This window comes from Eschscholzia californica, unplaced genomic scaffold (genome assembly GCF_041429995.1).
Source record: "Eschscholzia californica isolate CP2 unplaced genomic scaffold, dmEscCali1.0.p SCAF_3, whole genome shotgun sequence".
NCBI classification, from domain to species: domain Eukaryota; kingdom Viridiplantae; phylum Streptophyta; class Magnoliopsida; order Ranunculales; family Papaveraceae; genus Eschscholzia; species Eschscholzia californica.
The window spans coordinates 27,630,548-27,653,534 of NW_028238420.1; positions in this window are offsets into that span (position 1 = coordinate 27,630,548).

Below are 22,987 nucleotides of genomic sequence, written 5' to 3' on the forward strand. Positions count from 1 at the left end.
TAAACAAAAAGAAAGAAAAATTGTACAATCAAACAGAGATTCAATAAACAATCTAAGAAAAACATCGATTAATGATCGGCTAGCATTCACATAAAATCCACCAATTACTATTAGCATTTAAAAATCCTAAATGAAACAATCAGGTAAACAAATTAATATAAAAAGAATGTGAAGAAGCACTCTGTTCAAGAATTTAATGCCGAGAAGAGATGAACCAGAAGAAGTATAGTGAAAAAAAAAAACCCTAGAGAGGACCGGGAGCTACATAACCCAAGAAGGGTCTTCCAGAATAATACAAAGTCCCATTGTTGGTTGGATCAGAAACATGAATTTTTTCTCTTAATTTCTCGAACCCATGACTAAAAACCCCGAATCCAAAAAGAAGACCGATCAAAATCACTACCAATATCAAGAAGAAGCAGAACCTGCACATCGAACACCCAAGACACATTTTCTCCTTCCTTCAATTATATTTTACTCAACTTCTTTCTCTCTCTAGATTTCTCTCCCAACCTTTCAATTGTCAAACAAGAAGATGATGATTCAGATTGTTTAGAGGAGTGGGTTGGGTGAGGGGAAGAAAGAAACCAGATTTTTGGGGGATTTTATAAGTTTATGAAATTGCTGCTCAATGAAATTTTGTTAGGTTTACCTCTAAGAAAAGGGAAAGAATCGTGGGCCCCAATCTTTTATAGCCGTTAGGTTTTAATGATTCTAGAAATATTTCTCCCATTATGATGAGGAAATCAAAACGGCACTCCCCACATCCCTTTTAGATTTGTTGTTAGGGGGTAGTAGGGAATGTTAAGGTGCTTTTAAAGGCACCGGGCCAAAAGGCTGTTAACATCCATCTCTGTTAGCACCACGTCCAACCGCTCATTTCTCTATTAGCACTGTCCAACTATGTAGACACCGGTCAAGTGGAGTTAACCTTAACCCCTCCATCGATCTATGTTAGCACCAGGCCCGACCTTTCCTTTCTCTATTAGCACTGTTCAACTATGTAGGCACCGGTCAAGTGGAGTTAACCCTAACCCCTCCACCAATCTTTCACAAAATCCTCCAATCAAAATTCTCAATTCCAAACTTTCTCTCTCTAAGCTTTGAAAAACCGAACTCTACTCACCAAATCGCTCATACGAATTTCTCTCAAATTTTGCTGTCAATCAGTCCTTTCACTCTCTAAGTGTTAGAATCAACCATCATTTGGTGCAGACGAAGTAGAAATCAAACTACATTTGCTTCTTCAAGGTTGGTTCAAAAACCCTAACTTTTATGATTTTTTTGAATTAATTTGTTGTTTGATTGATTGGGGATGTTAATAGTATCTTGTAACATGTTTAGAATGTTGCATTCTATGATTTCGAACATTCTTAGAGCCTTTTGTGTGAGTATTTGATGCCCTATGAGTTGTAGTGGTCAAAAATCGTGTTGGACCCACTTTGTCTAAAGGTCGCCTAGACCGAGCCTACTTCGAATTTCCGTCACTTGGGCCCGACCCACTTGCCTACTAGTTGGACACTCGTTAACGTGGAATTTGGCCAACTAAAGGTCCAAACAGCTCTAAGCCCTTGTGGACGTCCATCTAGACGAACAATAACCAATTAAAAGTAACAATACTCCAAGCACCCCTTGGTCGCCCTCAACCGAGCCTGCCGGTTACCGAGTCAACCTCAACTCCGCAGACCTCGCCACGTATTCATTTGACGAAGTCCATCTAAAACCCCACGTCGCCTTAAGTACCGTTAGGCGATCTCAGACTACGAAGAGTTTAAAGTCGAGGCGACGTAATCGTACGATCGAGTTGCTCCAAGCGACAGATCTACGGTCAAGAATGAGTCTCCCTTAGGGTTTGGGGTCACCTCGACCCCAATTATCTCGGATCTGATAGACTCCACGGGTCCATCAGTCGCCTATAAATAGAAGGAGACTCAGACTCCAAAGTCATCGAATACCGACTAGAAAACTATAGAACATCCTTCTCTCTCTCTCACGCATTTAGTATCTTCTGATCAGTGCTCTAGACGACGATAATCGACCTTCAAATTCCAGAAGAGTTGGAGGGTAATCTTCTAGGGGATCACTCTAGACGACGATATTATATCTTCAAGCTCCATCATTCTCGAAGTCCTTGTTACATCCCACTTCTCCATTATCCAAAATCTCCGATCGAGACGACCTCTCGACTTGCTCCAGGAGATCAATCCGACCAACTATCTCGTAGAGTCGAAGCTCCAGCCACTCTACGAGTCTAGCCACCCTCCGATGATACAACACGGTGACACCCTCAGCATTCAATCGATTAATATTTATCTTTTTAGTTTGCTAACTTGACCGTCGGAGAACCCTTGGCAAGACACCATCCCGGTGTCCCCAAGACTTCACGGTTTTACTCGTTTTTGTCTGTCTACAGGTCCAACCGGAACTTCGTTTGTCTCGAGGTCTAAACCCCAAGTTGTCGGTGGCCCACCAATCGACGATCTATTAATTGTGTGATTTTCTACCGTCCACAGTTTGGCGCCCACCGTGGGGCCCCTTCAACTAACATCTCAAACGACCTCATCAATGGAAGAAGGAATGGTAGCCTCACCGAACGATGTCTCGACCCAGATCGCCGAACTCACAGCTCAGATGCGAGAAAACTCCCAAAAGTTTAAAGCCCTGGAGGAGGCGAATGCTCTGGTTCGAGCAGAAAACCAACTACTTCAAGAAAAAGTTACTGAACTCGTCATGGTGTATCCAACAGGACCTAGGTTTCGAACTCCAGTCAACCCGATGCAATCCTTGGTGACCCTTGAAGCAGGAAACTCCTCCAGCCAACCAACCGTCCAGTCTGGCACCATTGGCGTCTCGATTTCGAATACAGTGACTAATACTACGACTTCGGCAACGACGTTATTACCATCTTTCCAAAGCTCAGCTCAAACCAATCAACAATCGCAGTCGATGACTGCCCCGCTTTTCTCATCCTCATTTACCACTCCTACTTTACTACCTACTAGTATACCCTTTAGTCTGTTGACTGATGGTCTGAACTCTGGCTTTGCAGGAACCCCCTTGGAGCAGGCGATGGCTAAAAAATTGGCAGAGATGGAGGCTCTGATCACTCGCATCCCAGGAGTCCCAACCCCCCTTAGAAAGAGTCTACCACAGAGTTATGCAGACTCCCCTTTCGTCGACCCCATCGCCTTAGTGGAGATTCCGAAGAAATTTTCATTCCCAAGTATGAGAATGTATGATGGCACCTCAGATCCAGACGACCATATTGCATCCTACAAGCAAAGGATGTTCACTGCAGCCATACCCAGGGACCTTAGAGAGGCTTGCATGTGCAAAAGCTTCGAGTCGAGCCTCATTGGTCCAGCTCTCTAGTGGTACACCAACCTGCCGAACAACTCCATCGCCTCATTTGCTCAGTTGACAGACACGTTCAATGAACAGTAGTAAGAAGTTAGAGAAGCTCTCTGGAGACCTTTACCGACTTAGCCAGAGGCGAGGTGAACCACTTAGAGATTATGTAGGGAGGTTCAACAGAGAGAAAGTCTCGATCCCCTATTGCAATCAAGAGACGGCAGTAGATGCATTTCGAAAAGGGTTACTTCCAGACAGCGAACTCTACAAAGAACTCACCCAGTTCAACTGCACCACCATGGAGGATGTCCTTGCTCGAGCTTGGGTAGAGATCCGTTGGGAAGAAGACGAGTACCATCGAAGCAGACACTACCTTAGCGATGAGCGATCCCGAGAACGTCGCTTGAGACGAACAGATCGTAGGTCAGATGGTAGATACTCAGAGCCTTACACTACCTCAAGGAGACCTCAACCACGAGACAACAGAAAACCACTTGACCCACCAGGTCGAACTAGCGAAAGGCCACAAGGACCAAGCGAGAAACAATGTCCGATGGCCAGGAAAGACAAAGACCTCAAGCGAGAAACGAGACAACTCTAAAAGGTGTGAGTTCCATGGTGATCATGGACATACCACTGCTGAATGCATCGCCCTCAAACTCGAGGTAGTCGAGTTGCTGAAGAGAGGTCATCTCACTGACTTGTTAACCGACAAGGGAAAGAACATATTAGCTCAAAGAGATGTGCCGGCTAGAGAACCATAGGAATCTACACCCTCGAAAACATGCCTAGTCATAACAGGAGGGTCAGAAGTGAGTGGAGTCAGTCACTCAGCCGCCAAAAGAAGTGCTCGAGCTGCAGTCAACCCAATCGTCAGCTCAACCACATGGCCTTCCTATACTGAGCAAACTATTAGCTTCCTGGACAATGAAATTTCTACTCTCATTAACCCTCATCATGATGCCCTCGTTATTTCACTTACAATTGCCAATTGTTTAGTTAAACGTATACTTGTAGATAATGGGTCTTCGACTAATGTTTTGTTTCTACATGGCTTGAAAGGTATAGGTCTGGAGTAATCTAGCATCTGTCGTCGCTCAACCATCCTAATTGGCTTTAGTGGTGAAGAGAAATACACACTTGGAGAGGTCACTTTACCAGTCTACGCTGGAGAAATCAATCTCAACATGACGTTTGTAGTGTTGGACTGCCCTTCAGCCTACAATTTGATTCTCGGAAGACCATGGATCCATGGCATGAGGGCTGTCCCTTCCACTTTCCACCAAGTAGTCAGATTTCCAACCCCTTGGGGAGTGCGAGATATCAGAGGGGAACAGAGCACCTCGAGGAACTGCTACAAAAACACTTTGAAGGCCCCGAAGTCTCCATTATAGCAATTACAGAACGAGAAGCCTCTTAACGAACCTGATCACCCGAGCATGGAAGAATTGGATGAAGTCCAGATACACCCTGACTTTCCAGACCACAAAGTGCAGATTGGGTCAAGGCTCAATCCTATATTGCGTAACAAACTCATAGAATTCTTATCTTTTAACCATAATTGTTTTGCTTGGTCGCATTCTGACATGATAGGTATCGATCCAGAGGTGATAGTTCATAAACTCCAAGTGGATCCTAACCACCCTCCAGTGAGACAGAAACGAAGAAAGTTCGCTCAAGAGCGCAATAGGGTGATTAATGAAGAAATCCAGAAGTTAATTGACATTGGGTCAGTTCAAGAAGTCAGTTGTCCAGACTGGTTGGCCAACGTGGTAGTAGTAAGGAAGAAGAATGGGAAGTGGAGAGTCTGCATAGACTTTACTAACCTCAACAAAGCATGTCCTAAGGACTCGTTTCCATTACCTCACATCGACATGCTGGTTGATGCCACTGCTGGACATGAGTTGCTGAGTTTTATGAACGCCTTCTCGGGATATAATCAGATATTGATGCACCCAGCCGACCAAGAGAAGACGCATTTATCACTGATAGAGGCATATTCTGCTACAAGGTTATGCCCTTCGGGCTCAAGAACGCTGGAGCGACCTACCAGAGGCTAGTCAACAAGATGTTCTCCAGCATGTTTGGCGACACCATGGAGGTCTACATCGACGACATGTTGGTCAAGTCCTTGATCGCTGATCAACACCTTGAACACCTCCAGCAGACTTTTCATGTCCTAAAAAGGTATAACATGAAACTCAACCCCACTAAATGTTCTTTCGGTGTGTCATCAGGAAAATTTCTAGGCTACATGGTTACCCAGAGAGGCATTGAAGCAAATCCTGACCAGATCCAGTCGGTCATCAATATCCCTTCTCCTTCCTGTGTCAAGGACGTCCAAAAACTGGTTGGCCGAGTAGCTGCTCTAAGTCGCTTTATCTCACGATCGTCAGAGAAGTGTCACCACTTCTTTTCCACCTTACGCAAGTCCAAAGAGTTCAACTGGACTCCAACTTGCGAATAAGCACTTCAGGATTGGAAAAGGTATTTAACCACTCCACCTTTACTCTCGAAGCCTAAAGAGGGTGAAAATATATATATATATATATATCTAGCGGTCTTCGAGACTGCTGTAATGCTGTGCTAATTCGAGAAGAAGAAGGTAAGCAATTTCCTGTTTATTACGTTAGTAAAACGTTGCTCGACGCCGAGACTCGCTATAGTCATCTTGAAAAACTCGCATTGGCCTTAGTCATGGCAGCTAGGAAGTTGAGACCATACTTCCAGTGCCATTCAATAGTTGTTGTCACAGCCCTTCCCTTGAAAAACATACTTCATAAACCAGAGTTGTCTGGGAGACTCACCAAATGGGCCGTAGAATTAAGTGAATATGATATAACCTATTGGCCTAGGACTGCCATCAAGTCCCATGCATTAGTCGATTTTATCGTTGATTTTTCAGCTAACACTTTGCCACAGGCCGAGAAGGAACTTTTGTGTCTTACAGATCGAAGCAAACAAAAGTGGATCTTGTCTGTAGACGGCTCAAGCAACATGAACGGGGTCGGTCTAGGCGTGGTCCTCCAATCTCCAGAAGGAGACCTGATCCAACGTGCCATTAGATGCAGCTTAAAAGCGACCAATAACGAAGCAGAGTACGAGGCCCTTATTGCTAGCCTATCCCTTGCCAAAGACATGGGTATTCGACATCTTGAAATCAGGTCAGACTCCCAACTGGTAGTTAACCAGCTTCAAGGAACTTACCAAGCCCGAGACGCCAAAATGACAGCCTATCTGGCCCATGTAAAAGAAATGCAAGTCGAATTCGAAGAAATTTGTATAACCCAAGTTCCTCGACTTGACAATGAGCACGCCGATGCACTGACCAACTTGAGATCCTCCATCCAGACTAAAGCAGTTCAGACTATCCCTCTGGTCATCCTCGAGTGGCCAGGTGTATGGAAGTCTCCAACTTCCCAAGTGGCCAGTACAGATCTAGCTGATAATTGGACGACTCCAATACTCCGATACTTAACAAATGATGGGCTTCCAGAAGATAAAAATGAGGCGAGGAGACTTCGATCCAAAGCTGCGCGGTTCACTATACTTGAAGGCCAGTTACTAAAAAGATCATACTCTGGCCCATACCTCAAATGTGTCACTCCTAACGAAGCCAGGTACGTACTAGCAGAATTACATGAAGGTGAGTGTGGTAATCATGCAGGTGGTCGCAGTCTGGCTAACCGAGCCCTCACGGCTGGTTATTACTGGCCAACCATGAGAACTGACGCTTCAAATTTCTCTAAACGGTGTGATAGTTGCCAACGATTCGCCCAATCCTCTCATTTGCCACCTGAACGCCTAAACTCCATTTTATCACCTTGGCCCTTCATGAAGTGGGGGATGGATATTGTAGGCAAACTTCCAACAGCCCCAGGGCAACGAGTATACATGCTAGCCGTTACTGACTATTTTACCAAGTGGATCGAGGCCGAAGCCTATCACCAAGTTCGAGATCGAGAGGTAAAAACTTTTGTCTGGAAAAATATTATTTGCAGGTTCGGAGTCCCGAAAGAGATTGTCACAGACAACAGGTCTCAGTTCATCAGTTTTGATCTTTAAGACTTCTGTCAAAATTGGGGGATCAAACTCAGCTTCTCTACCCCGAGGTACTCCCAATCGAATGGCCAAGCAGAAGCTTCGAACAAGACTATCATAAAAACTTTGAAGAAAAGGCTCAAAAAGGCTAAAGGAGCATGGGCAGACGAGCTACCTGGAGTCCTCTGGTCGTATCGAACCACTGCTCGAACCCCAACTGGCGAAACACCTTTCCCCCTTGCATACGGTTCAGAAGCTGTTCTGCCAGCCGAAGCAGGACTTCCATCAACTAGATCCCAGTGGACTAGTGAAGAAGGGAACTGGGAACAACTCAACCATAACTTAGACACTATCAACGAGTTACGGGACTTGGCAGTAATCAGAAATGCAGCCTACCAACAGAAGGCAGCTCGCCACTACAACAAAAATATCAGGGCTCGAACCTTCAAAGTGGGTGACTGAGTACTTCGAAAAGTATTCCAGAACACTAAAGAAATTGGAGCTGAAAAATTAGCACCAACTTGGGAAGGACCCTACCTAATAACTAGAATAGTAGGGCAAGGTGCATACAAACTACAAGCCAAAGATGGACTCAACATCAATAACAGTTGGAATGCAACACATCTTAAGCTGTATCATTTCTAACTCTAAACTTTTTGTTCAAATTTTATCTCAAACACTTTACTGACTTAAGCATCGGAGAGTCGGTGGCTACGCCACCGACTAACCCTGTAGCTCGATTTTTTACAGGTTAGAGCATCTTACCCAGACAAACAAACGTCTCGCTAGAGGTGTATCTTTAACCTTCCAAAACTCCACCTCAAAAGTTTATATTTTAAAAACTCTACTAAGTAACTTTTGTACTGGAGGGTCGATGGCGCCACCATCGACCTCCCACCCAATTGCAGAGCGACCACGAACGACAGGGGGACAAGCATGGGTGGAAAACAAAACCTCCATCATCCACCAGCTTCAGTCAACTCGAAAGATAACAGTCTGGAAAAGTTGATTCAACTTCTAGACTAAAAGGCGTGAAACATTCCCCACCTTCAATCAAGGACATAAAAATTGTCAATGATCCCTTGGAAGCACGAACGAACCAAACCATTCTCAAGTCTTGCACAATCCAAGACTCCATATAAGGTCAAACAATGTTCATCTCAACTTCCATGAAGTACTGAATGTATTCACTACTTACTTCTATCCTTCCCTCTATTGATAGAATATTACTAACTTGAGCGTCGGAGGGTCGATGGCACCATCGTTTTTGTGTGCGTACAGGTCGGCTCAAGGACAAGCAGGAGAAGCACAACCTTCACTCATCCACCGACGCTAACCGACCGGTAAACAACCTAAGTCCAGAATAACTATTTTTCTACACTTAGGCTGGGGGATAAACGGTGCCTCGGATTCCCTCAAAGCCAAAGCAAGACTAGAGCTTCGATCTTACACTTCAAACGAAGAACACAAGACTTCTACGGGAAATCAGTACTTCCTAGAAGCTTATTGTGACTTCAACGAGGCAACGAGGTCCACGCTCGAACTCCAGTTGGCCTAACAGGAACAACGTCACACCAAAATGCAAGCTGAACTTCCTGCATAGCCGTGTAAGAGACCAGAGCAATCAACCTCAAACTTCTAGACGAAGAGCATAAGACCTCGACGAAAGCACAATAATTTCTAGAGTCTTACTGTCACTTCAACGAAGCGACGTGGTTCACACTCGATCTCTAGGTTGCCTAACAGGAAGCACTACTACATCATACACCTTCTTGCACCCCCATTTCAGCCACACAACACAAGACGCCACTTATCTCATTTCCTCTATTAATCGGTTTTTATATAACTCTCTTTACGCATTGCAGTTCATGCGGGTCGAGGCGTCTCCCAGACTCCACCCTACCTAAGGAAGGTTCGAGATAAACACAAGCCGAGGAATGTTAACACCTCCGATGTTACCTAAAAACGACAAAAGAGCTCGAGACTTCAAAATCATCAAAGTAATAGAACGACGTGAAACTTTCACCTTCTTCCCAAAAGAATACGACCTCGAGCTCTACATGACGGAATTACGCCTCAAGGCTCAACTCCAACTACAAAGTCTCAGAATTCTACCATTCCAGAAGATTGCATTCGAAAATGCTGGCCCAGGGACAACTCTGTAGACGACAGTGCAATCCCGAAGGTCAAGCTAAAAAAGAGCACCCTCAAACCCTAATCCACTAGGCTCGAGATGACAAAATTGGAGCCTAAATTACTTTGTAATACTTCTTACTCAACTAATTTTTGTTACATTGCAATATTTTCTTATGAGTACCTTTTTTGAGTGTTTGATTGAAGTGACTTGACTCATAAAATTCATTGAAGAGATCATTACCCTTGCAAATATTTGAATGGTCAAGACTACAACTCTACTGATAAAAACCAAGTAAAGGAAAGTTAGAACAACAACAAGGCATCACGAAAAGCCCCATGGGCGTCTAAAGTTGCATATGCCTTGAGGGCGTTTAATACCGGTCTAGAACACAAAAACAACATATAAGCCCCATGGGCACCGAGACGACGCGACTTGCCTCAAGGGCATCGAAGATGCGTCTGAACCTAAACCTACCCAACATCAAAGACCCGGTCAAGTGTCTGGTCCATCTATAGTATCATCATGAGAATCATACCCGTTCTCCCTTCGCCATTCCCTCCAGTTCTCCAACTCGTCGTTTATGACCCAGGTTGTATGAAGACCTCTCTGGTACTCCTTCACCATCTCAGCACGAGCACGTAATGCTGCAGATTCCCCCATTTTGAGAATGTTTGTCGCACAGTCATTATGTTCTGCCTTGAATCCTTCAGATGAAACTTTCAACTCTTCATGAGTAACCTTCAACCTCGACATTTCTTCCTTAAGAGAACTAATGCGAGCCTCAAGGGCACTCTCCCTGCCCTTCCCCTTCGAGCATTCCTCTTTCAGCTCAGCCACCTGCTTCGCGTAGGAAGAAATGAGCCTCTGGGCATGAAAGATCCCAGACACAGCCTGCAACAAACATAAAAATACATCAACCACTCTATCTCCCAAGGGAATAAGAGTTCGAGAGGCACGAAATATTACCTGGGCGCCGCCGATGGCCACGCACCTCATCGCCTCCTCAGCACCCAACTCACCAAGGAAGTCGACATCACTATCTAAGTAGTAGAGATCAGACAATCCTTGCACAAAAGAAGGATCTCGGAACACTGATGCACCCTCACTTGAGTACGATAAAGGCCAACTCGAATCTGCATAAAGGTCGTCTCGGGGCAAGCACGCTCAACTGAAGGGGCAGGCTCAACCGGGGTAGTCGAAGGACTGACTGGCTGAGATGGAGCAGACTGAAGCTTCCTCTTCTTCGCGCCCTTAGCGGCAAGTTCCTTTGCCGAGGGCGGAAGAATGCTCCGTGGAGGTATATCGTCAGCTAAATAAGTCAAACAGAGAAAAGGTAAGTTAAACATAATGCAACTATAACACGTTAGTTTATGCAAATGATGTACCTGTTGGAACGATAGAAAGAGGGCGAGTGATATGTTGGTGACGAAGGTTCGTCGGACAGAGAAGAGTCTTCCAATCTCTCCTCTCGACCTCTAACTAAGTGAAAGCCTCGAGTCTAGACTTAGCTTCCTCAAAAGTCAAACCGTGGCGGTTGTCCTTCTTCACACCTAAGTAGAAGATATTCAGGTGAAAAAATTTCTTACTTTACAAAAATCAAACAAACAACACACGCATAACTCACTAGGGCGACGCCAGGCAAGCGGAAAGTTCTGCTCAGCACTACAACCAAACATGTTGCAAACATAGAAGTATCGACATTGCCAATTCCTTTCGTGTTTGGTCAAATTAAGGATGGGATGGACCATACCGCTGCGAATCTTTAGCTGATACTGACCACGATCTAGGTGATTCTCTTTCAAGTAATAATACGCGCAAACGTCGACCTCGTCTACATCTTGCTCCTCCTTTTCCGCTAAGACAGTTAGAGCCAACAACAACCTCCAAGTGTTTTGTCATGAGCTGAAAAGGGGCTATCTTGTACCGAGACAACACTCTGCAAACTAGGGGAGGCACGGGATACCTAAGGCCCGAACGAAAGCAATGCTCATAGATGGCCGTCCAACCCGAGGGGCTTCCCCAACTGGCAAGCTCATTAGGGCCAGCCGCCCTAATGTCGACCTCGGATGGAATATCGTATTTATGTCGCAATCTACTCACATATTCTTCATCAAGTATCGAAAAATAACGACCCTCTATCATACTATCTGCCTCAACACCTTGCGAATCTGAGGCACCCTCGTCGTTATCATCAGTAAGACACACGTTTGGGTCCTCCATCCTACAAGTCATCGACGGAAAAGACTGAACAATTATTTCCCACCTAATGTCTAGGCCTACAAACTTCTGTCAGGAACAAGTCCAACAAATATTTGCACATGTACTCCTATTTCACTCACGAGCGAGCCAACACTTAGTCCACCTAGACTATATTTGGTCTCTTTGGGGTAACTAAAGTCCCCTAAATTCGAAATGGCTTGGCATCCAATGCTAACGTAACACCTAAGGAGTGAGCCAACACTTAGTCCAGCTAGACTATATTTGGTCTCTCTATGGCAACAAAAGTTTCGCTAAATGGATTGAGCCAACACTTAGTCCAGCTAGACTATATTTGGTCTCTCTAGGATAACTAAAGTCCTGCTAGACTTGAAATGGCTAGGCATCTAAAACTACCATAATGCCTAAGGAATGAGTCGACACTTAGTCCATCTAGACTACTTTAAGCAAATTCAAGGCCAATATTCCATAAATAGCAAAACATGGATTTCAACAAATATATTAGTTCATAAAGATTCAAGCATCAAAATCTAGCTAAAAGCGTGCAAAGGAAAAAATACGGCAAGCATTGGAAGAACATATGAAAAACATGGGGAAAACAAGCAAAGAATATGAAGAAATTGAAGAACAAAGGTAAAAACCAAAAACCTTACCTTAAATATCCAAAGCAACAAAATCCCTCCACAAGTTGCTCCAAATCCTCACAAGTTGCTCCAAGTCCTCACAACACAAGTGAGGGAGTGAGGGGTCCTCACTCCTTTATATAGGGGTTGGACTACAAAAGGAGTGGATCATACCAACTCACATGTCACATCACCATGTAGTACTATTACACCCACAAAATTTACTTTGTCATAAATGTGTCATATAGTTGTTGAGACCCCCCAAAATCATTTCTTGTCTATTTAATTATATGTCACTTGAGCACATTTGTTTACACACATAATAGATGTAGACATATACACACATGTATATAAATGTTTACACACACATGTATATAAATGTTTACACACACTTGTATGTAAATGTTTACACACACATGTATATATATACACACACACACACACATATATATATATATATATGTATATACACATTTTTCAAAAAATAATCAATTTGAAGTTTTGATTTTAAGGAAAAAAAAAAAAAAAATACCGACCTCCAGACTGCTTAACGACAGTCTGGAGGAATGCCTCTAAGCTACCCACGGTAGTTCGGAGGAAAAACCTCCAAACTGCCGAAAGGCAGTCTGGAGGAATTCCTCCAAACTACCCAAAGGTAGTCTGGAGCCCAAACTAACTTATGGTAGTTTGGGGGAAACCTCCAAACCACCTTGTGGTAGTTTGGAGGAAACCCTCACCCAAACTACCCCTAGGTAGTTTGGAGGAAACCTCCTCACCCAAACTACCCCTAGGTAGTTTGGAGGAAACCTCCTCACCCAATAACTGGGGCAGTTTGGAGGTCCTCCCGAACTGCTTTTCGGTAGTTTGAACCGGATCTGTCCGACCAATTTTGCTACAAATTCGTGGTGGCAGCCCGATTTTTTTTAGATCCGTGAATATTTGCGTATTTTTAAAATCACTATAAGATCGAAGACCAATTTCGACACTAAGTCGTATTTCACTCGAAGTGGTCAGACAATCAATATGTTCGACGAGAGAACATATTTCGGACACGTCATACAATTTTCAAGAATACCGGAACTTCCCTGATAGAACGCTAAACACCGACGCCTCCTCGGAAATACGAAATCTACTCTCTAAGTGAGCAAATCACTAACTTCGAGAGTGGGGGACAAACTGTAGTGGTCAAAAATCATGTTGGGCCCACTTCGTCTAAAGGTCGCCTAGACCGAGCCTACTTCGAATTTCCGTCACTTAGGCCCGACCCACTTGCCTACTAGTTGGACACTCTTCAACGTGGAATTTGGCCAACTAAAGGTTCAAATAGCTCTAAGCCCTTGTTGAAGGGAATTATACCCTTATACTAGTGTTTATAGCGGATAACGACATCTAATGTCTAACACTAGTATCCCCAAGATCATCATGCAAAACTAGTAATTAACCAATAAGAAGATAGTAGATTACCTTAATCGCTATTTCCCTCGAACTAGTTGTATAGATTAAAGAAGACCAAGAGCTTCAAACGTAGCTCCTCTACTTGGGACACCGAATAGTGTATTTAATCTCCCTCCTTGAAAGCTCGCTAGCACTCCAATGGTGGTTTGATAATAAGAAGACCTTCTTCTTGCTTGACTAGAAGATAGCTTGGGAATTAGCTCACTTTCTCCTCTCTACTTGATGTGGTAGAGTAAGAAAGCTTAGAGAGAAATTCCTCACCTTATTCTCTGCCCTAAGAGTGTTTATATAGAACCCTAATAAGAATCCACCTCCTTTTAGGTTTCCTAAAACACCCTTTAGAATAAGATTTAGGGAAATAGTCGAAAATAGCAACTAGTTGATATTTTCTCGATTCCGTAAGTAGATGACGTCCAAACCCAGCCAAAATTGGCAGATTTAATGTTCATAACATAAGGAAACGTCCCTCCAAAAATCAGCCCAATCCGAGCCCTAAAAGTGCTCGAATCGGCCTAGGCCCAAAACCCTTATTTCGGGCCTTTTTGCTATCTTTTGCCCAAATTCTATTTAGGCATGTGAGATATGTTTATGGGACATTCCCAATGTTATATCACACTCCCACTAGTCATATCATCCGATTAAATACCCATTCTTATGTGTAACCCGATGTAGGATCCGATCGAAGTTAGCCGCGAATTACTTCGTAATTCGACGATCGTAGTTGGTTTCTAGCTAAACGCTACGACCCCTAAATCAATCGGACTTGATGATCTTCTTCATCAATTTTCCTAGCTGACATATTGCTCGCATTGCCATCTTGGTCGAAGGACATCTCCTTCAACTCCTTCAGACTCCCACTTGGACTTAGAACAAGTGCAATGCCTCGATTCCCGTGTCAATTTAGTATCCCATCTGATACGTCACGTCATTCAGACTTTCTTGATATCCGAGTACAACTGTAAAATACAAACGATTAACTCCTAATCCGTTTGAGCGTGGCCACGCATTTTCAGTTGCTACTCTTCATGTGGCCTTGAGACACTTTGTACCTAATGTGATTTAGGATGACACAATCCATTATTGCGCTCCCACTTAACTTCATGTCTATCCTGTCCTTCCCAGTATCCGTCTTTATAACCTCCTTTTACGGCGCGGCGTTTGACGGAACCAAAGTCGGACATTCCTTTCATAAGATGAGTGGAGCACTCATGTTTTGAGGAATCTCTCCAATTGTCTTTATGAGAAGTATTGACGTTCATCACGAGTGATGTACTTTTCATTTGAGGGTTATCCAGTGTATAAACCTTTTACACACCCACGTAGTCGAATAGAATATACTATTCCTATAGCCCATGAAACTGCGCTATCCCATCGACTCCCGTGCTAGTCTTCGTGAGTCATTGTTGTCCATGCAATGACCTGGACCAGGGATTTGATAATAAATATTCCAAGTTCACTTAACAGGGTTTCATTCATCAGATCACGTATCTGACAAACCTATTCGGAATGTTTTATCATCAATAGACTGTCGTTTAAGCACTAAACCAAATTTAGACGACTTGTGAAATAACTCTATTATTTCTGATAACGAGAGTTGTAAATCTGAGCCTCTTCCGTAAAACTCTTTTTACCTACTCAGTTTTACTTGTCGAGTTTTAAAATTATACCTCATGCCTTAGACTCGTGTATGACTCTCATACTTTGTCTTAGGTGACAGTTTAGTTTGACTACGGATGTAATCCGTTTAAACTTTGCTAATTATCAATTAATTTGAAGACCGTTATCTTCAACCTTGATAATTTCTAGTAACTTTTACTAGAGTTAAGGCTTTTAATTCTTTATGTAGTATTTGCAACAGTTCCCGGCTTAAAACACTTTTAGCCTACTTTCCTTCCATGTCTGGAAGTTTGCTACGATGACATGTTCAACTTTTGTACTACTTCATCCTTTAGCCTTCTAGGATGTTTCTAAGTAGTGTTTCGGTTTTCAAATTCGAATTTGGATATTCAAATGCTAATCATATCCAATATGATTGACTTTATGTATTCGAACATAAATCACTCTCTCATGCTTGTTTGCTACATCAGTGTCTTTTCAAACTCCGATTTAGCAACGCTCTTAGTCATGAGTTTTGGGTCGAAATTCTTTTAGACTTTTCGAGTCTTAGATTTTCTGTTTCGGATCTCAAGCATCTCAGCGTACTGAGTCTCTCCAATCCTATCATCCTTTTGATCTATGCTTATAGATCTTCAGATGCTCAAAATGGCATTTCATCCTTGTGTGTGGTCCTTTTATTGAGTCAGTGTGGTCACTGTTACACAACATCTTATGTCGTACTCAATCTTGTGTATGTACTCAGCATACGGACCCGGAAGGTTTGTTTCTCCCACTTACCTTCTTGAAACTCGTGATTCAAGATTTTCTTCATTCCTCAGGAATCAAACTTCTTCGATTGCCTTTTTGAATCGAAGATTCTAACTCTTGCGTGCTTTTAATCCGTCGATAGATTTCTGAAGCATGCCTATGGACATTACTTGATTGGAAGAATCTTATTCTTCTTGTCTAGTTTCGGGAAACATGAATGTTTCCATCCTTCTCAGTTTTCTACTTTGGAAAACCAATTTAGGTCTTCTGTTGACTTAAATTATCAAGCTTCATGTCTTGACGAGATATGGATTCCACGATGATTTTGGCTTCTAGCCAAAATCTAGAGTCAGTTTCCGTTTCTGCGCAGGTCTTTTATCTCTTCAGAAATAACCTTTATTTTCTGAGTCTTTAAGATTTTATTTTGACCTTTCAGGGCTTTTGAACAACAATTTGGAATTTTCTCAACTACTTTGAGATATTCCTTTAGAGACACTTTCACTCGCTTTGAGAGTTCTCCTGCGAATGACATTCGCTTTTGTGCGGTGGGTTTACAAAATCATATCTTTAACCTTTCCTTTTCCGAGGAGCCGCAGTTTGTTGCTCTTGGTTGAATTTAATCGTCTTGTACAAGTTTCATGATTGTTCTTCATGACCCTCCATGATTTTCTTATGATCGAATTAAATCGACTTGTACTTTTCTCTCAATTATTCTTGTAATAATTAGTACTTTTCTCCCAGACTACTAGGTGTGCTAATTACTAGAAGAATACTATCACGAGCAACAAACACTTTGTTCTCTTGATTGGTTGTGGAAGAAGCCCAAATTTCTTTCAAAAGAAATCGCGTCAGATATTATCTAGTTTTGTAACGCTTTTTACAAGTGTAACGCTTTTTATAAGTTCTAGCTTTAGACGGAATTTTGGTAGTTTTGTGGGAAGCTATGTCTAGACTTAATGGATTTTGGAGGATAGAGTTTGATTCGTGTTCTTCATCTTAATCCTTTTGGACACTCCAAATATGGATAGGTTAGAAGTACGTTTGACGATTAATCTCTGTTTCTGACTCAAGACTTTCTTTCTTGTCAGTTGATTCATGTTTTGGTTATTTGAACCTATCTTGTAGGTGTTTAACCAAGTTTAGAATCCTTAGGTATAGTTTTTTTAATTTAGCACTTTTAATAACATCTCAATTTAGAAATAAAGTTCTTTATTGATTCTCCATAATACTTAGTAAAGAGATGATGTTAAAAACTAGAAAAACGCTTAATCTAGATTAGTGCCTAAAGTAGACTTCGATCCCTTTCAGCATCCTTAGCAGTCGAGGCTTCTGCTCCCTCTTGGATTTTGTCTTCCTTAGCCAAATACTCAGTTTCCAGTTGCACCTGTTTAATCTAGATTAGTGCCTCAAGACTTTCTTTCTTGTCAGTTGATTCATGTTTTGGTTATTTGAACCTATCTTGTAGGTGTTTAACCAAGTTTAGAATCCTTAGGTATAGTTTGTTTAATTTAGCACTTTTAATAACATCTCAATTTAGAAATAAAGTTCTTTATTGATTCTCCATAATACTTAGTAAAGAGATGATGTTAAAAACTAGAAAAACGCTTAATCTAGATTAGTGCCTAAAGTAGACTTCGATCCCTTTCAGCATCCTTAGCAGTCGAGGCTTCTGCTTCCTCTTGGATTTTGTCTTCCTTAGCCAAATACTCAGTTTCCAGTTGCACCTGTCCATTCACCATGATAGGGCAATTTTAGGTATCACATACCAAAGTTTGGGAATTTTACAGTATTTGATGAGTTAACTGTTTATACTTGAATTGGAAGCCACCGTTCCATTCTTCTTGTCCTCCAAGAATTTAGGGCAGTTTCTTTTCCAGTGGCCCTTGCCATCACAGTAGAAACATTTGGTGTCAGGAGGAGGACCTTTGTCTTTAGGTTTGGCAACCCGTTTGCCTTTCCCTTTTGACGCGGTTTTCTTCTTCTGTTTTCCACCATTCTTAAACCCTATGTCCTTTTGTACCATAAGAACGTCCTTCTTAGTCTCCACTACAGCGACGCCCTTTTCGGCTGTTAGAAGCATAGATTGAAGTTCCTCCAACGTTTTATCCCATCCATTCATGTTGTAGTTCATCTTAAACTGATTAAAACCACTATGGAGGGAGTGAAGGATAGTGTCGGTAGCCGTCTGTTGGCTATAAGGGAAACCTAGTTTAGCCAGCTTGCCTATGAGCCTGATCATTTAACGAACATGAGGCCCAACTGGTTTTCCCTTTTCAAGGCGCATGTCCATAATTGCTTTAGAGGTTTCAAACCTCTCCAATCTCGACTGTTTCTGGAACATTTCCCGAAGTTGTCGTATCATGGAGTAAGCATCCATGTCTATGAACTGCTCTTGCAGAGTCGGTTCCATGGTTGCTAGCATTAAGCAAGTTACAGGCTCTGCCCTTTTTCGCACACTCCTTTCTTCATCTATCTCTTCTTTAGTCGAATTATCATCCAATACAGGAATTGGAGTTTCTAGTACATGTTGCTTTCCTTCCATCCTGAGAACTATTCCCAGGTTCCTCTCCCAGTCAAGGAAGTTGAAAATATCTTTTGTCATCTTTGAACTACATAAAAGAAATGGCAAAGTTTTAAAACTCGTTATCATTTTGAAAAACTTAGTTTTCCCACATTATTCAATAAAAATCGTCCCCGATTGAATAAGTGATTCCAAGATCTCAGTTCTTCGGAGTAAAGCGGACGAAGGCCCTACCCTTTGACTCCGTCGTTCCGGGTGAGTGAACTACTTCACTGATCATACCTTATGACTCTTGGTTGATAGATTTCATTAATCAATGACTAATCTATCCTTTTGCCTCGAGTATCTAAGACTCTCTTGCTGATCTCGTTGAGTAGAACCATTTAGACGTGTAGGCCTCTTCTATAGACCTACCCACATTGTCCCAAGCTAGAGGAGGTACTCTGCGAAGGCCGACCCACCTTCCTCGAACAAAGGGCGCAACGAGTGTCTTAATCTGGATAGGCGATTACTCAAGATTACGTTTTTTTTTTGGGACTTTTACGCTTGTCTGGCGTTTGTTATAGTGAACTACTTATCCTAACTAACATCCATGACATAAAGCGTAAATAAGTAAGTAAATGCGCGCAAGAAAATAAATCAAGCAGACATGGATCCTAGTATGGCCCCTAACCTAGAAGATCTAATCTCCTTTGGTTTGCTTCTTGTTTCGCCTTTTGGTTCGTCTAGATCTCCATCTTTGAACCTCCATTGATTTCTCCCACTCGCCTTTGGATTCCTTCCTTGAGTTTCTTCAATGGACTCATAGACCCTAAACTCTAATTACAAGACTTTAACGATTCGCAGACCGTATAAACTTGAAATTAAAATTAATTACAAATATGCACCCATCCGTGCTTAAAACAAGAATATAGAAATAAATCTATGGCCATACTAGTTTCCCGCATTCACATCACATGCATTCATATAATATATTAAGGCTAAGAATTATATATGCATGATTATCTTGGGAGACACTTTGTCGACATCACATGTCACATTACGAACCTAAGTCTAAATTCGAAGAATTCGACTAACGGTGCGTTCCAGTTTTATCTTTTATGATTTCTGAAATCAACTTCAAGAAAAACTCCATTTTTGGGTTTTGAAAGCCCGGGTCTATTTCGGAAAAATATTGGTTCGATTCGTAATGATTTCATAAATCAATATAAAGAGAAATCCGTTTTTGGCCTTCTGGATGGCCCGGATTTATTTTGGAATTATTTGGTTGGAATAGGAAGAAAATTTGGCAAAAACTCCCACTCGAATGATGATCCCTATTCGTGGTCCGAAAAGCCTCGAAAAAGCCCGGGACAAGTCCTAAACAAGTCCCGGCCCAAACCCACAAAAGGGCTCGGACAAGGTCCGGACATAGCACGGCCCATAGGGCCAGCATGTCCTGGCCGAGGCCTATCAAGGCCTGGTTTCGTCCTGGCCGGAGCCAGGACGCTAGTCCATGTACCAGACGCGTCTGGTGCTGGACCGGACCAGCACTAGGTGTCTCAGACCTATTCCGAGACACCCAGAACCTCCCAGACGCATCTCCAAGACGCGTCTGGTCGAGAGCTTTGGACGCGTCCTAGATGCGTCCAGGAAGCTACCAGTGCAGCTTCTGGTCGCGTCCTAGACGCGTCCTAGCTGCTCTGGACGCGTCTCCAAGACGCGTCCAGATGCTTCCATCACAGCTGGTGGTCGAGTCCTAGACTCGACCTGGACGCGTCTCCAAGACGCGTCCAGATGCTTCCATCACAGCTGGTGGTCGAGTCCTAGACTCGACCAGGACGCGTCTCCAAGTCGCGTCCCAGCTGCTCTTGACGCGTCTCTAAGACGCGTCCAGTAGCATTCTGGTCGCAGTTGCTGGACGCGTCTCAGAAGCTGCTGGTCGCGTCCAGCTTCCTAGCCGGACACTAGGGTTTCCAAAACCCTAGTTTCCATTTTTTTTTGTTTTTGTTTTTGCAAATCTCTATTTGCTAACTTCCAAATTTTAAACTCTTTCTAAATTTTTGAAATCCTTTTAGAACACTTCCAAAATTTTTCAAAACTTTTAGAATTTTTTTTTTTTAAAATTTTCTAAACATTGTTTTTGGGAGTTTCTTAAAACTCAAAAACAATTCTTTTAGAATACTTCTAAATTCCAAATTTTTTGTTTTTGGGAGTTTCCTAAAACTCAAAAACAACTCTTTTAATCAAACAATTTTGGATCAAAATTCTAGGTTTTTGAAACCTTTTCAAGAACAATTTTGAAAACCAATTCAAAATCAATGAAATTCAATGTTTTGAAATACTTTCAATCATCAATTTTGATTTTAATTTGAAAAACTAGTTGAATCATATTCATTGTAATCAAATTTTGAGTTTGAAGTACTTTTAAAATACTTTATAAACTCAATCTATCAAACTATCAAGCATATCAAATATCAATTAGTTCGATTCTTAGCAAAAACTAGTTAGTTGCAAGAGGCTCTGACGCCACTGAAGGGAATTATACCCTTATACTAGTGTTTATAGCGGATAACGACATCTAATGTCTAACACTAGTATCCCCAAGATCATCATGCAAAACTACTAATTAACCAATAAGAAGATAGTAGATTACCTTAATCGTTATTTCCCTCGAACTAGTTGTATAGATTAAAGAAGACCAAGAGCTTCAAACGTAGCTCCTCTACTTGGGACACCGAATAGTGTATTTAATCTCCCTCCTTGAAAGCTCGCTGGCACTCCAATGGTGGTTTGATAATAAGAAGACCTTCTTCTTGCTTGACTAGAAGATAACTTGGGAATTAACTCACTTTCTCCTCTCTACTTGATGTGGTAGAGTAAGAAAGCTTAGAGAGAAATTCCACACCTTATTATCTGCCCTAAGAGTGTTTATATAGAACCCTAATAAGAATCCACCTCCTTTTAGGTTTCCTAAAACACCCTTTAGAATAAGATTTAGGGAAATAGTCGAAAATAGCAACTAGTTGATGTTTTCTCAATTCCGTAAGTAGATGACGTCCAAACCCAGCCAAAATTGGCAGATTTAATGTTCATAACATAAGGAAACGTCCCTCCAAAAATCAGCCCAATCCGAGCCCTAAAAGTGCTCGAATCGGCCTAGGCCCAAAACCCTTATTTCAGGCCTTTTTGCTATCTTTTGCCCAAATTCTATTTAGGCATGTGAGATATGTTTATGGGACATTCCCAATGTTATATCACACTCCCACTAGTCATATCATCCGATTAAATACCCATTCTTATGTGTAACCCGCTGTAGGATCCGATCGAAGTTAGCCGCGAATTACTTCGTAATTCGACGATCGTAGTTGGTTTCTAGCTAAACGCTACGACCCCTAAATCAATCGGACTTGATGATCTTCTTCATCAATTATCCTAGCCGACATATTGCTCGCATTGCCATCTTGGTCGAAGGACATCTCCTTCAACTCCTTCACTTGTGGACGTCCATCTAGACGAACAATAACCAATTAAAAGTAACAATACTCCAAGCACCCCTTGGTCGCCCTCAACCGAGCCTGCCGGTTATCGAGTTAACCTCAACTCCGGAGACCTCGCCACGTATTCATTTGACGAAGTCCCTCTAAAACCCCACGTCGCCTTAAGTACCGTTAGGCGATCTCAGACTACGAAGAGATTAAAGTCGAGGCGGCGTAATCGTACGATCGAGTTGCTCAAAGCGACAGATCGACGGTCAAGAATGAGTCTCCCTTAGGGTTTGGGGTCACCTCGACCCCAATTATCTCGGATCTGATAGACTCCACGGGTCCATCAGTTGCCTATAAATAGAAGGAGACTCAGACTCCAAAGTCATCGAATACCGACTAGAAAACTATAGAACATCCTTCTCTCTCTCTCTCTCTCACATTTAGTATCTTCTGATCAGTGCTCTAGACGACGATAATCGACCTTTGAATTCCAGAAGACTTGAAGGGTAATCTTCTAGGGGATCACTCTAGACGGCGATATTACCTCTTCAAGCTCCATCACCCTCGAAATCCTTCTCAAGTCCCTGTTAGATCCCACTTCTCCCTTATCCAGAATCTCCGATCGAGACGACCTCTCGACCTGCTCCAGGAGACCAATCCGACAAACTATCCCGTAGAGTCGAAGCTTCGGCCACTCTACGAGTCTAGCCACCCTCCGACGATACAACACGGTGACACCCTCAGCATTCAATCGATTAATATTTATCTTTTATAGTTTGCTGACTTGACCGTCGGAGTGCCCTTGGCAAGA